The 13,744-nt window shown below is 37.3% G+C and overlaps 1 long non-coding RNA gene across 1 annotated transcript in view; it reads left to right on the plus strand.

Moving 5' to 3' along the window:
• The window catches only part of LOC132011796 (uncharacterized), an 86,319-nt gene that overhangs the window by 38,094 nt on the left and 34,481 nt on the right, over positions 1-13,744 (plus strand). The gene's annotated exons all lie outside the window — the stretch shown is intronic.

Genomic DNA, 13,744 nt, shown 5'->3' on the forward strand with positions numbered 1-13,744 from the left:
ATAGGTCTTAAGCTTGCTTACATCCGCAAGTTCTGTTTGACAACTTGGCCCCCAATAACTACTTCAAAATGAATGTCTAGAATCTGGTCACTTCAATTTTATTTTATTTTTAAAAAGATTTTATTTATTTATTTGGCAGAGAGAGAGAGAGAGAGAGGTCACAAGTAGGCAGAGGCAGGCAGAGAGAGAGTGGGAAGCAGGCTCCCTGCTGAACAGAGAGCCTGATGTGGGCCTCAATCCCAGGACCCTGGGATTACGACCTGAGCTGAAAGCAGAGGCTTAACCCACTGAGCCACCCAGGTGCCCCTGGTCACTTCAATTTTAGAACAGAAAAATACTTGACAAATGTAATAATAATTACAGATCATCCTTTTGCAAAAAAGCAGGATCATCTTCAGCATATAAATGTCTATTTTTAATGATTGATTGATATATTGATTCATTTATTTGACAAAGATTTCCTGGGCCTGTTCTTAGGATTTGAATTAGGCAGAATTCCTTGTACATCTTTCATTTATGAATTGACCGAAGAAATCTTTGTTTTCCAATTAACACAGGGAAAATAAATGGTTCAGATGCTCCTGGCAGCAGTAGAGTTAATTAATTTTGACCCAATTTTTTAAAAACTTAATTCTAAAAAAAAAAAAAAAAAAAAGCAAAAAACCGCAAACCCAACACTTACTCGCTTGCTAGAAGCACTTGACGGATTTATTTCTCAGCCTCCCACTCCTGGTCATTAAAAATGCTGACTAAAATGTTTAAAAAACTGTAAGCTTCATTCACAATTCTGTGTGAATCTACCTTGTCATAAGATTTTATTTTTATCTACCTTAAGTTTAGGCTGCAGAGATCAGTTGGCTTACTGTGTCAACTTTTAATTATCATAGATATAAGTTTCCTTGACATATAATTTATCTGCATTTTATCTCAAATATACATACAATAAAAAATGAGATACTTCTCAATGGTTTCCAACTATCACTCTGTGAATTATATAAGAAATGAAGAGCATTGTTTTCTTTTTGCTGTATGAGGAAACTGAGTCCTATAACAATGGAATAACAACTAAAAGTCATCCAGTGTTTGTGGTTGCAGAAACTAATACATTCTCTGGTAGGAAATAAAATGGTTCAAATGGATACAGCTACCTCCAATCATCTCCATGATTTCTTCCATGATGATTCATTCCATAATACTTTTTCCTCATTTTGAGTTCCCTAACATACTAAAAATCATTACATATTTTTATCATGTATAATTTTTATCATTTTTATATGTATTTTATACTATATACTAAAAATTATTACATATTTTATAATTACATGTAATTATCATTATAATTATTTCATATTATTTATTTTTGTTCAAATTTTATTTATAATTATTTAAAATTGCTTTTCATCTATGTGTGGTTTTGATATATTGTGGCGGCTAGAGAACAAAGGCCACACTTTTATTTATTTTTTAAATCTCCTTTGTGTATAGGGTACAGAGATTATTGTATAATCAGGGGTCAGTGGATTTTTGTTGATTTTCTATCCAGTTCTGTTTTTTCCATATTGTATTGTTTTTTTTTTTTAAGATTTTTTATTTTATTTTATTTGTTTATTTGACAGAGAGAGAGAGATCACAAGTAGGCAGAGCAGCAGGCAGAGAGAGAGGGGAAAGCTCAGCTACCTGCTGAGCAGAGAGCCCGATGCAGGACTCGATCCCAGGACTCTGGGATCATGACCTGAGCTGAAGGCAGAGGCTTAACCCACTGAGCCACCTAGGCGCCCCAACATATTGTATTGTTTTGACTGAAAAGTTTCTGAAGTTTCTGAAAAAACTCTGCTGATTGTTGGTCAGTGAAGTAACCCAGACCGAAGCGGTTTCCTTCTTGGGTCTTATATCCTGCCCTATCCAGGGGCAGATACTGTGAAGAGAAGAAAACAGTTTTAGTCTGAGAACTTGAAAATTTACCATGTAAAATGTGTGAGAAGTTAATGCTGGTCTTTTTTTTTTTTCATTTTTTTATTGTGTCATGTTAGTCACCATAAAATACATCATTAGTTTTGGAGGCAGTGTTCCAAGATTCATTGTTTATGTACTACATCCAGTGCTCCATGCAGTACATGCCCTCCTTAATACCCACGACCAGGGGGTCTTCTGACTTCAAATCCCGCACTTTATCTACCTCTTTATTTACTCCTTAGAAAGCACAGACTGGGCATTTTGGATACTGGGTCAAATTTCCTCCAGGTATGGGAATGTGTACAGAGACATTTCCTAATATTTCCTAAACATTTCCTAATGCGGGAAGCAAATATTTCTCACCCAACTAATAATAATATGCTTTCATGTTAATCCATAAACTTACAAAGACATCTGAATGTTGAGAAAATCCAATAATATATCTAAGAAAAAAGAATCCAAAACCTTGACTTAATTCTTGCCAGTGTGGGAATGTTCTATTTTTGTTTCTGCACATAAGTATTTCAGTTTATGTTCAGTTTATGGACAGTCAGTTGTTGAAATATTAGTCCCAAGTCAAGGTCAAACACCTCATACAAAGAATGGAATTTCTCTAAGGTACAGTACTCCTGTGAAGTTGAAGTACACTTTTCATAAGCAGAACTCATTGATCTGATCCTATCATGCTCACGAAACTCGGGCTCCTGTTGAAGTGATAGTGATAATGCTCTCTAACAGGTATAGAGCCATCTGTGATCCACTTCTTTACACATTGCCTCATTTGGTCCTCATTAATAGCTCTTATTAGTTGGGTATAAGAGTTGTGATGATTATTAACATGCACATTTGAAACCAGGGATCTCAAAGCCATGGTCAAACAAGTTATTGTCCAAGGCACAAGCTGTTATGTAGTGGTGGGGAGAGCATTTAATTAAGTACTTATCATGTATTGGAATGACCAACAGACATTAAATTTTTAAATTTGATTATGTGATATGGAGTAAATAGGTAGGTCAAGAACATGAGTTCTGGGTTCAAATCCTAGTTTTATCACTTACTAATTCTATGATATTAGGCAAATATAACCCTTCTCAGTATCAAAATCTTAGAAGTAGAGAAAACACTATCTTCTGTTTCCTAAAAAATTAAATGAGTTAAGAGATCTAGAGCTCTTAGCATTATTATCTGGCACATATGAAGAATTCAATAAATAAAACTCTTAGTATTAATCCAGTTAAACCTTACACACACACATGCACACACACACACACACTACCAACAACTCTATGAATGGAACACATTTTACATATTCTTCATTTATAATCACTCTTTGGATGATCTCATCCAGTTTTATGGCTCTGAAAATTATTAATTCATTTATGACTTCCAAATGTGTCTTTCCAATCTGTATCTCTTTCCTGAACTTGTATATCCAACTACCAACTTGAGATATCTTGGATGTCTAATAGCACCTAAAATGTAATATACCTCAAAGTGAGCTCATCCATATCTCTTGCAATTTTCCCCATCACGGTAATGGTTAACTCCATTATTCACCAGTTGCTCAGGCAACAAATCCTGGTGTCTTTCTTTACTTCTTCTTATATTCCTTAATTATTTCTTATACTGCACATTGGGTCCAGAAGTAAATTATATTGCTTCTACCTTCAAAATATGCCCAGAATGCTATTGTTTTCCATTGCTCCCTGCTTAGCACTACATAACATGTTATACGTTATACAATTTCATCTTGTTTATTGTCTGTTTCCCCTGTTAGAAGGAAAGCTTCATGAGGGCAAATATTTTTTTTTCATTTTATATATAAATTCTCTGTGGTTAAGACAGTCCCTGGCCTATATACTCAGTAAATAATCTGATGAATGAATGAAGGAATAAGTGATTGAATACTTATTTAATAGATGAAGAAACTGAGCTTCAAAGAAGCTTATTAACTTCCTGAGAACAGGAGTGGGCACCAAGGTTCATGTGGCTCTAAAGCCCACATTTATAAATGCTACACATTTTGTCAGGGTTTATTTCTGGATATTGGTCATAACCTAGATGTGTCTGTATGCACATGTTGTAGTGATGTCTTAGTATGTCTTTGGGAAGTAAAAATCCCTTATAACAAAATCTTCCAGTGTTTTAAAAACTTTTAATGCTTTTCAAGGGTAAGTGCTTCCTGGCCTGAGCACAGAGAGGGAAGGTAGGCTTGGGAGGACTGGAGAAGGGACTTTTGATCTGCCCACTTGGCTGCTTCCTTCCTGGCCAGAGTCCTCAGATTCCTGAAAGCACATCTTGCTCCGGCTGGGGAGGCATCCCTTGTCTTCCTCACCATCTTTCTCTTTTCCTCTCTGTTTCTTTCCATTGTACCTTTTCACTCGTCCCCATCTCCCTTCACACCTTTCCTTCTCCCTTGAGCTCCTTCTCTATCCTCTTGCCCCAGACTGCTCTCCTTGCTCCTTGTTTTGTGAGACTCTCCCTCCCTACTCTCCCATGTATGAATGTCAGTGCCATCTTGTAGGGCATAGGATCTAAAATTCATCATACAATATGTGAACCTTGGCCCTCGAACCCCTAAAGTTTCACATAGGCAAATTATCTTACATGAAAGTTAAATGATCTTGGAATAGGCAAAGATTTTGTAAAGAGGATATGAATAGCAGTTATCATAAAAGCTAAGGTTGATAAATTAGTCTTCATTAAAATAAGAAATTCTAGTTATCAAAAACACTGAAAAGTGAAAATTCAAGTCACAGGCTAGGAGAAGGTATTTCAAAGGATTTATATGTAGCACATGTAAAAAATGCCTACAAATCAATAATAGAAAGCCAATGTCATTAAAAATGGAAACAAAGCTTGAACAGACTTTTTGCCAGAGTATATTCAAATGATCACTAAGTGTATGGAAAGTTCTCAACATAATTTTACAGCAGGGAAATATAAATTAAAACTGAAATGTGATCACACATCTCCCCAAATAACTAAATTAAAAAGACCGTCAATACCAAGGACTAATGAGGATATGAAGTAATTGGAATTGTCATACGTTGGTGGTAGGTATGCAAATAGATACAACTAGTTTGAAAAGTAAAACATAAGGCTACCCTGTGACCCAACAGTCCCATTAGTGAGTCAAGAAAAATGAGATTATATGTTCGCCAAAGTCATGTACAAAAATGTCCACAGTAGCTATAAGGGAAGAAACCTGGGAATAGCTCCTATACCCATCAACAAGGGAATGGATAAGTAAACGTGGTATATTTATACAGTACAGCATGGCACTGCAATAAAATGAATGGACTCCAACCCAGACCAATAGCATGAATGAATCTCATAGACAGTTGTTGAGAAAGAGAAGCCAGACACAAAAGGATGCATACATACTTTATAATTCCCTATGTTATATGATATTCCCAAACAAGCAAAACTAACCAATAGAGACAGAAGTCAGAATAGTAATTATCTCTGCAGGACTCTGCTGACTGGGAAGGGGCACCTTCTGTGTATTGAAAATGTTCTCAGTTTTAATCTGGATGGTGTTATACAGGTCCACCTAAGTAAAAGAAATTGTCAATCTATACATTTGTGATGTGCGCACTTTATGTATGTTACACCTAAATTTAAAAATAACATCTTCCCTTCTAGATATTTACTACTCAAAGACTTATACATAAATATTCATAGTGACCTTAGTCATAATAACTCCAAACTAGAAATTAATCAAATGTGAATCAACATTTGAATGGATGAACAAACTGTGGTACATCTATACAATGGACTTTACTTAGCAATAAAAAGAATGGAATAATTGAAAAATGCTACAACGTGGATGAATCTCAAAATCATTACATTGAGTGAAAGAAGTTAGATGCAAAGGACTATATACCATATAATTCCATTGATATAAACTCCTAGAAAATGCAGACTAATTTATAGCAACAGAAGTAAATTGACTGATTGGTTGTCTGAGTAGAGGGAGGGATGGAGTAAAAAGGTCTCAATGGTTTCCAGGTGCATACATTCCCAGAATGCATCAGATTGTACCTTTTGAAGGGATGCAGTTCATTTTCCATAAATTATACTTCAATGAAGATGATAAAAATAATATATATCAAATTAAGAATACTCAGTGGCTTAGGCTTGACCAGAAATGTATAGAGGGTACTAGTTACATAAACTTCAGTTTCCTTCCTAAAACCCCTACATCCCCCAAGAATTAAAGCTAACATAAGCAGGATGTGTGTAAGAGGAAGGGACATTCTCACCCATTTTGCCATATGGAGACAAATGGAGGACATGAGTGGGGAGTGGAGAGCAAAAATGGATGGTAGAAGACAGACATCATACCACTTATTTGAATTGAGGGAATTTAATTTAAGGAAGTTTTCACTACAGGGTTGCCTGGGTGGCTTAATTGGTTAGGCCTCTGCTTTCGGCTCAGGTTGTGATCTCAGGGTCCTAGGATCAAGCCCTGTGATGGGCTCCCTGCTCAGCAGGGAGTCTGCTTCTCCTCCTGTCTCTGCCCATTCCCCTGCCCCTTCCCCGCTCTCTCTCAAATAAATAAATAAAATCTTAAAGAAGAGAATTGTTAACTACATAATTGATAAAGTAAAAAGAAACATGGAGGTATCAGGCAGCAATTGTAGGATGTAGCTACCAACCCTAGGTTTGGGGGACAGATGGACGAGGTTAGAATTATTAAAACTTGGAAACGCAGAAGATGGTCTTGGGGTCTGGAGCCCACAACTTTGAGGGGGAGGCCCGGGCTGGTTGATGCAAGTGTTTCTGAGGCTAGTTTTATATCAGAGAAACTGAAAACTGGCTTCAGCTGCTACTATAGAAAGATGCTGCTAATGATGAGGTAAAGAGGCTTTTCTGGGGTGTCACTTAGAGGAACAAAAAGCAGGTAGGAAAGAGCATATCCTTTCTCCCTCCATCAGCCTTGCAGTCTTCCTCTAACACCCCTACTGGCAGAATCTAGTAGTGAGCAGCTGGAAAAACCAAGATGTGGTCTGCAGATTATAAGCTCCAGCATCATAAACACGGTAAGGAAGGGGGTGAGGAGCAGTTTGAGGTTGAAATTGGGTCTCCAGCTATTTTGTGTTTAAATCTTGATTTTTGTCCCCTATTTGTTTTGCAACCTTGGGCTAGTTACTTAACCTCTCTGAGCCTCAGCTCTACATCAGTAAAAGCAAGGTAATACTCCCTTCTAAGTTTGTAGTATGTAGTAAGTAAATGGATGCTAATATTTAATTTCTTTGTTTAGGTGGCACTTGTTCTTCCCTCACACTATCTCCTAAATCACTCCCAGCATCATGACCCAATTACCTGGTCCTTGGGGTGGCTCTACTCAGAGATGCCTCACTAGCTCCATGCCCTTCAGTCCCCTCATGAAAAGCCTCTTAGTAGTTAGAGATGCAGAGAACTATGGTGTATGAGGGTTGGACTGTGGTCCATGGGGTAGCACTTAGATTTCAGTCCTGGGCAGGGGAAGGGAGGGAGAAGAAGTTAAGCAGCTGGCCTGTCATTCATTTTTCTCCTGTTAGGAGGAGGACACTCCTGGGAGATAAAGAAAGCAAATGGTCTACTGTAATTTCCTTATAAATATGCTGATAATTGACTTCCTAGTAAATAAACTAATGAGAATGACTAGGAAGAGAGTAACCTTGTATGGAGTGGTTTTATCAGGAATGACTCTGGATTAGGATTGTTTATGGAAAACTAATTTAGAGTTTATAGATTGGCATGGCTACCTGGTGGATTTCATGTGAGTTACATAATGATCTGGGTATAAAATGGAGATGATTCATAATGAAAAGTCTCCTTGCTGTGTGAGGTAACCCACAAATCTCTCTGGAGACCCTATCATTGCTTTGGGCCAGGGAGTACGTGTCTGGTGCAGGACAAAAGGATCTGGGGAACCACTCTACATGTCCTGGACCTCTCCTGGCTTTGCCTGTGTTCTTAATTACGTGTATCCTTAAAATTATTAGTGAATCTTGGTGCTGAGTAACCGAGAAACTCAAACTAACTCAGAGTGTTGTTGGTATGATTCAGCCATGCTTTTTCAGTGAACAAAGTGTTATTGAGACCTAAATACAGGAGGGCTTCAGAGCCTCTTAAGGATATTTATCGAACACTTTGGATTTTTAATTCACTAAATAGTATTCAAGTTCTGGAATCTAACCTTATGTTTCTCTAATTATTGTTAACTTTCCTTTTTCTAAAGGAATAGAGGTAAAATGAGTGCTAAACTTCCTTTGGAAAATAAAGGTTCTGGTCCTACCTCTGCCACAGATGGGCTGTGTGGCTTTGGGTGGAACCCTCAACCTTTCTGCACCTCAATTTCCTCATCTGCACAAGGGGGAGGGTGGCATTCATGCTACCTTCCTCACAGAGTTGCCACAGAGATGTAGGAAAATGGTAAGTAAGCCAAATAAAAGTACAAAGTCCTATTTCTTCTAGAACTGTCATTCTTTCAGTGTTGTCTACAACTTCATATTCAAATATAAGTTCTCTACAATTTAAAGAAGAAACTTCATCTCTTCCAGTGCTCATACTAACACTTGTTTAAATGTGTAGTTAAAGATCTGAATTCCCTAACTTGTACTGATATTTACAGATCCCCAGTTTATTTCAGTTTTCTACAGAATATTTTATTGAGGTATATTTATATAAAGCAAAAGACACAAATCTTAAGTATACAGTTCAACCAATTTTGACAAATGTATACACCTGTGTAATCCATACTTAAATCAAGATGTAGAAAATTTCCAGCATGCCCAAAAGATCCCATGTGACCCTTTCTAGAAGATCACACTCTTCAGAAACAGTCATTGTTCTGATTTCTACTGAAGTATGTTTGTTTTGCCTGTAATGGAATTTGATTCTTTCTTTCTTTCTTGGTCAGCATTAACCATTTTATGTTATTTATTCTTATTTATTTATTTGACATATAAAGTATTATTTGCTTCACTCTTACACAATTCACAGCACTCACCATAGCACATACTCTCCTGAATGTCCATAACCCAGCCACCCAACCCTCCCCCCTGATCCCCTAGCAACCCTCAGTTTGTTTCCTGAGATTAGGAGTCTCTTATGGTTTGTCTCCCTCCCTGGTCCCATCTTGTTTCATTTTTTTTTCCCTCCCTACACACCATGACCCCCTGCCCTGCCTCTCAAATTCCTCATATCAGAGAGATCATATGACAGTTGTTTTTATCTGATTGACTTATTTCATGTACATAATACCCACTAGTTCCATCCACGTCATTGCAAATGGCAAGATTTTGGTTTTTTGGTGGCTGCATAATATTCCATTGTGTGTGTGTGTGTGTGTGTGTGTGTGTATCTCCCAAATCTTCCTTTATCCATTCATCTGTTGAAGGACATCTAGACTCTTTCCATAGTTTGGTTATTGTGGACATTGCTGCTATAAATATTTGGGTACACGTGCCCTTTCAGATCTACATTTGTATCTTTAGGGTAAATACTCAGTAGTGCAATTGCTGGGTCATAGGGTAGCTCTATTTTCAACTTTTTGAGGAACCTCTGTTTTCCATAATGTTTTCCAGAGTGGCAGGCCAGCTTGCATTCCCACCAAAAGTGTAGGAGGGTTCCCCTTTCTCTGCATCCTCGCCATAATCTCTTGTTTCCTGAGTGGTTAATTTTAGTCATTCTGACTGGTGTGAGGTGGTATCTCACTGTGGTTTTGATTTGTATTTCCCTGGTGCTGAGTGACGTTGAGCACTTTTTCCATGTGTGTATTGTCCATTTGTATGACTTCTTTGCAGAAATGTCTGTTCATGTCTTCTACCCATTTTTTGACTGGATTATTTGTCCCTTGGGTGTTGAGTTTGATAAATTCTTTTAAATTTTGGATAGGAGCCCTCTATCTGATATGTCATTTACAAATATCTTCTCCCATTCTGTTCCTCATCTTTTGGTTTTGTTGATTGTTTCCTTTGCTGTGCAAAAGCTTTTTATCTTGATGAAGTCCCAATAGTTCACTTTTGCCCTTGCTTCCCTTGTCTTTGGCGATGTTTCTAGGAGGAAGTTGCTGCAGCTGAGGTTGAAGAGGTTGCTGCCTGTGTTCTCCACAAGGATTTTGATTGGATTCCTCTCTCACTTTGAGGTCTTTCATCCATTTTGAGTCTATTTTTCTGTGTGATGTAAGGAAATGGTCCAGTTTCATCCTTTTGCATGTGGCTGTCCAATTTTTCCAACACCATTTGTTGAAGAGGCTTTCTTTTTTCCATTGGACATTCTTTCCTGCTTTGTTGAAGATTAGTTGACCATAGAGTTGAGGGTCCATTTCTGGGCTCTCTCTTCTGTCCATTGATCTATGTGTCTATTTTTGTGCCAGTAGCGTACTGTCTTGATGAGTACAGCTTTGTAATAGGGCTTGAAGTTTAAAATTGTGATGTTGCCAGTTTTGGTTTTCTTTTTCAACATTCCTCTGGCTATTTGGGGTCTTTTCTGGTTCCATATAAATTTTAGGATTATTTGTTCCACTTCTTTGAAAAAAGTTGATGGTATTTTGATAGGGAATGCCTTAAATTTGTAGATTGCTTTAGATAGCATAAACATTTTCACAATATTTGTTCTTCCAATCCATGAGCATGGAACTTTTTTCCTTTTCTTTGTGTCTTTTCAATTTCTTTGATGAGTACTTTATAGTTTTCTGGATATAGATTCTTTGCCTCTTTTTTAGGTTTATTCCTAGGTATCTTATGGTTTTGAGTGCAATTGTAAATGGGATCAATTCCTTATTTCTCTTTCTCCTGCTTTGCTGTTGGTGTATAGAAATGCAACTGATTTCTGTACAGTAATTTTATATCCAGACACTTTACTGAATTCCTGTATGAGTTCTATAAGTATTGGAGTGGAGTCTTTTGGGTTTTCCACATATATCATCTGCAAGTAGTGAGAGTTTGACTTCTTTGCCAATTAGGATGTCTTTTATTTCTTTTTGTTGTCTGATTGCTGAAGATAGGACTTCTAGTACTATGTTGAATAGCAGTGGTGATAGTGGACAGCCCTGCCATATTCCTTACCTTAGGGGAAAAGCTCTCAGGTTTTCTCCATTGAGAATGACATTTGCTGTGTGTTTGTCATAGATGGCTATTATGATATTTAGGTATGTATTGTCTGTCCCTACACTGAGAAGAGTTTTGATCAAGAAAGGATGCTATACTGGGGTGTCTGGGTGGCTCAGTGGGTTAAAGCCTCTGCCTTCAGCTCAGGTCATGATCCCAGGGTCCTGGGATTGAGCTCCGCGTCAAGCTCTCTGCTTATCAGGGAGCCTGCTTCCTCCTCTCTCTCTGCCTGCCTCTCTGCCTACTTGTGATCTCTCTCTGTCAAATAAATAAAAAAACTAAAAAAAAGAGAAAGGATGCTATACTTTGTCAAATGCTTTTTCAACATCTATTGGGAGTATCAGATGGTTCTTCTTTCTTTTATTAATGTATTGTATCACATTGGTTGATTTGCAGATGTTGAACCAACCTTGCAGCCCAGGAATAAATCCCACTTGGTTGTGGTGAATAATCCTTTTAATGTACTGTTGGATCCTATTGACTAGTATTTTGGTGAGAATTTTTATATCCATGTTCATCAGGGATATTGGTCTGCAATTCTCTTTTTTTGATGGGGTCTTTTTCTGGCTTTGGGATCAAGGTAATGTTGACTTCATAAAATGAGTTTGGAAGTTTTCCTCCATTTCAGTTTTTTGGAACACTTTCATGAGAATAGGTATTAATTCTTCTTTAAATGTTTGGTAGAATCCCCCTGGGAAGCCATCTGGCCCTGGGAGATGGGCTTGTTTGTTGGGAGATTTTTAATGACTGCTTCACTCTTGTTACTGGTTATGGGTCTGTTCGGGTTTTCTATTTCTTTCTGGTTCAGTTTTGGTAGTTTATATATCTCTAGGAATGCATCCATTTCTTCTGATTGTCAAATTTGCTGGTGTATAGTTTCTCATAATATGTTCTTATAATTGTATTTCTTTGGTTTTGGTTGTGATCTCTCCTCTTTCATTCATGATTTTATTAATTTGGGTCCTTTCTCTTTTTTGATATGTCTGGCCAGGGGTTTATCAATCTTATTAAATCTTTCAGAGAACCAGCTCCTACTTTTGTTGATCTGTTCTACGGTTCTTTTGGTTTCTGTTTCATTGATTTCTTCTCTGATTTTTATTATTTCTCTTCCCCTGCTGAGTTTAGGCTTTCTTTGCTGTTCTTTCTCCAGCTCCTTTTGGTGTAGGGTTAGGCTGTGTACTTGAGAATTTTCTTGTTTCATGAGAAAGGCTTGTATCACTACATACTTTCCTCTCAGGGCCGCCTTTGCTGAATCCCAAAGATTTTGAACAGTTGTTTTTTCATTTTCATTTGTTTCCATGATTTTTTTCAATTCTTCTTTAATTTTCTGGTTGACCCATTCATTCTTTAGTAGGATGCTCTTTAGCCTCCATGTATTTGAGTTTTTTCCAACTTTTGTCTTGTGGTTGAGTTCTAGTTTCAAAGCACCATGGTCTGAAAATATGCAGGGAATGATCCTAATCTTTTGGTACCAGTGACCTGGTTTGTGACCCAAGATGTGATCTTTTCTGGAGAATGTTCCATGTGCACTAGAGAAGGATGTATACTCTGTTGTTTTGGGATGGAATGTTCTGAATTTATCTGTGATGTCCATCTCGTCCAGTATGTCATTTAAAACCTTTATTTCCATCTTGATCTTAGATAATCTGTCCATTTCAGGGAGGGGAGTGTTAAAGTACCCTACTATTGTTGTATTATTGTTGATGTGCTTCTTTGGTTTTGTTATTAATTGGTTTTTATAACTGGCTGCTCCCCTGTTAGGGGCATAGATACTTAAAATTGGACAGATCCTTTAAATATGACTTAGTGTCCTTCCTCATCTCTTTTTGTAGTCTTTGGTTTAAAATCTAATTTATCTGATATAAGGTTGTCACCCCCGCTTTCTTTTGATGTCCATTAGCATGATAAATTGTTTTCCAGCCCCTCACTTCCAATCTGGAGTTGTCTTTGATGTAAAATGAGTGTCTTGCAGTCAGCATATCAATGGTTTTTTTTTTTTTAAATCCATTCTGATACCCTGTGTCTTTTGATAGGGGCATTTAGCCCATTTACATTCAGGGTAACTATTAAAGGATATGAATTTAGTGCCATTGTATTGCCTGTAAGGTGATTGTTACTGTATATTGTCTCTTTTCCTTTCTGGTCTGTTCCTTTTAGGCTCTCTCTTTGCTTAGAGGACTGTTTTTAATATTTCCTATAGGGCTGGTTTGGTGTTCACAAATTCTTTTAGTTTTTGTTTGCCCTGGAAGCTTTTTTTCTCTCCTTCTATTTTCAATGACAGCCTAACTAGATATAGTATTCTTGGCTGTAAATTTTTCTCATGTAGTGCTCTGAATATATCATGCCAGTCCTTTTTGGTCCGCCAGATCTCTGTGGATAGGTTTGCTGCCAATCTAATATTTCTACCATTGTATGTTACAGACCTCTTGTCTGAGCTGCATTCCGGATTTTCTCTTTGTCACTGAAACTTGTAAGTTTTACTATTAGATGATGAGATGTTGACCCATTTTTATTGATTTTGAGGAGGGTTCTCTGCACCTCCTGGATTTTGATGCTTTTTCCCTTTGCCAAGTTAGGAAAATTCTTTGCTACAATATGCTGTAATATACCTTCTGCCCCCCCCTTCTTCTTCTGGGATCCCAGTTATTCTAATACTCTTTCATCTTATGATATCATTTATCTCTCAG

The sequence above is a fragment of the Mustela nigripes genome, chromosome 2 (genome assembly GCF_022355385.1).
Source record: "Mustela nigripes isolate SB6536 chromosome 2, MUSNIG.SB6536, whole genome shotgun sequence".
In the NCBI taxonomy this organism is placed as follows: domain Eukaryota; kingdom Metazoa; phylum Chordata; class Mammalia; order Carnivora; family Mustelidae; genus Mustela; species Mustela nigripes.